This window comes from Coregonus clupeaformis, chromosome 30, assembly GCF_020615455.1.
Source record: "Coregonus clupeaformis isolate EN_2021a chromosome 30, ASM2061545v1, whole genome shotgun sequence".
Classification (NCBI taxonomy): Eukaryota; Metazoa; Chordata; class Actinopteri; order Salmoniformes; family Salmonidae; genus Coregonus; species Coregonus clupeaformis.
The window spans coordinates 50,856,184-50,860,279 of record NC_059221.1 but is presented as its reverse complement, the minus strand read 5'-3'; the positions used below and the strand labels follow the sequence as shown (position 1 = coordinate 50,860,279).

General features: G+C 45.1%; 1 protein-coding gene across 1 annotated transcript in view; it reads left to right on the top strand.

The window, feature by feature from the left end:
• The first annotated feature begins 1,177 nt into the window (after window positions 1–1,177).
• The window catches only part of LOC121546640 (filamin-A-like), a 140,718-nt gene continuing 137,799 nt past the window's right edge, over window positions 1,178–4,096 (top strand). The window contains exon 1 of the mRNA XM_045209653.1: window positions 1,178–1,335. The gene's annotated coding sequence lies outside the window, so the exon portion shown is untranslated. The remainder of the gene's footprint in view (window positions 1,336–4,096) is intronic.

Here is a 4,096-nt window from a genome sequence, read left to right as displayed (position 1 = left end):
AATTGTAATTATTTTGCACTATGGCCTGTTTATTGCCTTACCTCCATAACTTGCTACATTTGCACACACTGTATATATATTTTCTGTTGTATTTTTGACTTTATGTTTTGTTTTACCCCATATGTAACTCTGTGTTGTTGTTTTTATCGCATTGCTTTGCTTTATCTTGGCCAGGTCGCAGTTGAAAATGAGAACTTGTTCTCAACTGGCTTACCTGGTGAAATAAATAAATAAATAAATATAGCCTCGTTATTGTTATTTTATTATGATACGTTAAAGTTCATTTAGTAAGTATTTTCTTAACTCTATTTCTTGAACTGCATTGTTGGTTAAGGGCTTTTAAGTAAGCATTTCACGGTAAGGTCTACACCTGTTGTATTCGGCGCATGTGACAAATAAAATGTGATTTGATTTGAATATCCGTGACATTTATGTGCGAGACCATGCCACCTTGCAGCCAAACTGAACCATACTTTGCAGGTTAGTTAGATTCAAATCCCTGAGCAAGCGTGCCAAATTTCATCACCACTTTTGAACCTCTGGTGCCTCTCCTCTCCTCTCCTCTCCTCTCCTCTCCTCCCCCTCCCTCTCCTCTCCTCCCCCTTCCCTCTCCTCTCCTCCTCCCCTTCGTTTAGTCTGATGAACTGATGAACTGGAGGGCACAGTGGAGCTGAACATTCCTCTGTCCTCAGCTGGAGCACACACACACATACACATGCACTCTTTCTCTCTCTCTTTCAGTCTCTCTATCTCTCTCTCTCTCTCTCCCTCTCTCCCTCTGCAGACACAGGGGTTGTCCAGTTCATTGACTAGAGGAGAGGACAGAGCAGAGAGCAGGTTGTTGGAGTAAATCTGTTCACCCCACTGTATAGTGCAGTCACACACACGCGCCCAGCACCCCCGCAAGGGGAGATGTAAGAGCGAGATAGGGGTGCGCGCTGAAGCCGGTGACATCATACCTTTAAAATCTGAAGGCGCGGCAATGACATCAACTCTCTGAAACAAGGAGAGAGAGAGAGAGAGAGAGAGAGAGAGAGAGAGAGAGAGAGAGAGAGAGAGAGAGAGAGAGAGAGAGAGAGAGAGAGAGAGAGAGAGAGAGAGAGAGAGACCCCCTGTGATACTTTACCAATTAAGGATCTCACTGTAACATAGAGAGAGAGAGAGAGAGAAAGAGAGAGAGAGAGAGAGAGAGAGAGAGAGAGAGAGAGAGATAAAAAAGAGCAAAACAGTGAAGTTCTTTCTTTTTCACGAGTTCACCGAACCTACCGGTTCTGCCCGTTGGGAGGGATTTTACGCGCACGGCAACGGGAAGACAGAGATATAGATAAAGAAAGGGTAAGGACACGTTTTTCTCTTGCTGTTTTCTGATGTTTAAAGACAGTTCAATGTCCTGGATGCTACTGTCTGTTTTACACGGTTTAGTCCAGGACTGTTAGTTAGTTAGTTAGTTAGTTCGTTAGATAGATAGTTAACGGGACATCTGTGATGTCAGCATCGTGACTGTCCCCATTAACAGCTCGTGCCAAACGCACCCTGGCCGCGGGGATAACACCGGCAATATGGATTAATCTCCTTCTCCGGGGAGGGGAAACCGACCACGGTCATATATGTCCTGCTTCGGTTTATTAGTCTGTGTGGGCAGGAGAGGGGGAGCAGTTTTGCCGTTACCGGCTAGTCATGTATGCACTCACTAACTGTAAGTCGCTCTGCATAAGAGCGTCTGCTAAATGACTAAAATGTAAATGTAGTCGGTGCCAGCTGTGCTGTGGGACCTCCCGGGTTGTGGGCGTATTGTTGTTATAAAGCTGACATTCTCTACACGGGAAACGGTCTCTTATTGTCTGCCCCTGATATGAAACGATCTGTGACTAGTTATTGTCATAGTGGGGAAGATCTGGGTCGGGGTGTGCGTGTGTGTGCACTTGCGTGCGAGCGTGCGTGCGTGCATGTGTGAACTGCGTTGATGTTGAGACTAGTGTTGAGCACACTTACAAAACCCGAGCTTCACGCGACAGTAGGCTACACTTAACTCTCATTCACGTTACACGAGCACGCACGCACGCACGCACAACCAGACCCAGCAGGCTGGCGCATCAGTCGGTATTATAAGGAGGAGCTCCACACCAAATAAGGTAAAACACGGACCGGTCCTGTCTCGAGCCCTATCCGGGGATGTAGAGGGCCGCGTGCGCCCCCCTCTGCCTACAGCGACTGGCGCATCTTCCGGTGAGAAACGGTTAGCACAGGCGTTCACACACACACACACACACACACACATACACATTATCCCAAATCCATTTACTCCTCCTCCTTGAAGTGCACTAATCGATTCAAAAGAAATGTGGAGGAGTTGAGGGGAGCAGAAGGACAGGAGTAAAAACAAACAAAAGATAACTATTGTAAAATATACTGTGTCCATAAATATTATATAGTATGTATAAACTGGAAGTAGAAGCCTAAGTGGTGTTGTCCATTAGTTTACTGCAATTAGGGGAGGGGTGGTGGGGTTGGGGCAAAATAATAAAGGAAAATATATTTAAACATAATGAAGGAAATTATAAACTGGGTGGTTAAAGCCCTGAATGCTGATTGGCTGACAGCCGTGGTATGACAACATATTTATTGTTACTGCTCTAATTCCGTTGGTAACCAGTTTCTAACAGCAATAAGGCACCTCTGGGTATATGGCCAATATACCACGGCTAAGGGCTGGATCCAGGCACCTCTGGGTATATGGCCAATATACCACGGCTAAGGGCTGGATCCAGGCACCTCTGGGTATATGGCCAATATACCACGGCTAAGGGCTGGATCCAGGCACCTCTGGGTATATGGCCAATATACCACGGCTAAGGGCTGGATCCAGGCACCTCTGGGTATATGGCCAATATACCACGGCTAAGGGCTGGATCCAGGCACCTCTGGGTATATGGCCAATATACCACGGCTAAGGGCTGGATCCAGGCACCTCTGGGTATATGGCCAATATACCACAGCTAAGGGCTGGATCCAGGCACCTCTGGGTATATGGCCAATATACCACAGCTAAGGGCTGGATCCAGGGACTCCGCATTGCGTCGTGCCTAAGAACAGCCCTTTGCCATGGTATATTAGCCATATACCACACCTCCTCGTGCCTTATTGCTTAAATATACTTTTAAAAGATGTGTGTATATATATGTATATGTATTTTATATGTATGTATGTATGTAAGTATGTGTGTATGTATATATATATGTATGTATATATATATATATATATATATATATATATATATATATATATATACAGTACCAGTGAAAAGTTTGGACACACCTACTCATTCAAGGGGTTTTCTACATCGTAGAATAATAGTGAAGACATCAAAACTATGAAATATCACATATGGAATCATGTAGTTACCAAAAAAGTGTTAAACAAATAATAAAATATGTTATATTTGAGATTCTTCAAAGTAGCCACCCTTTGCCTTGATGACAACTTTGCACACTCTTGGCATTCTCTCAACCAGCTTCACCTGGAATGCTTTTCCAACAGTCTTGAAGGAGCACTTGTTGGCTGCTTTTCCTTCGCTCTGCGGTCCTACTCATCCCAAACCATCTCAAGTGGGTTGACGTTGGGTGATTGTGGAGGCCAGGTCATCTGATGCAGCACTCCATCACTCTCCTTCTTGGTCAAATAGCCCTTACAGAGCCTGAAGGTGTGTTTTGGGTCATTGTCCTGTTGAAAAACAAATGATAGTCCCACTAAGCCCAAACCAGATGGGATGGCATATCGCTGCAGAATGCTGTGGTAGCCATGCTGGTTAAGTATGCCTTGAATTCTAAATAAATCTCTGACAGTGTCACCAGCAAAGCACCCTCACACCATCACATCTCCTCCTCCATGCTTCACGGTGGGAACCACACATGCAGAGATCATCCGTTCACCTACTCTGAGTCTCACAAAGACACAGTGGTTGGAACCAAAACTCTCAAATTTGGACTCATCAGACCAAAGGATAGACTTCCACAGGTCTAATGTCCATTGCTCGTGTTTCTTGGCCCAAGCAAGTCTCTTCTTATTATTGGTGTCCTTTAGTAGTGGTTTCTTTGCA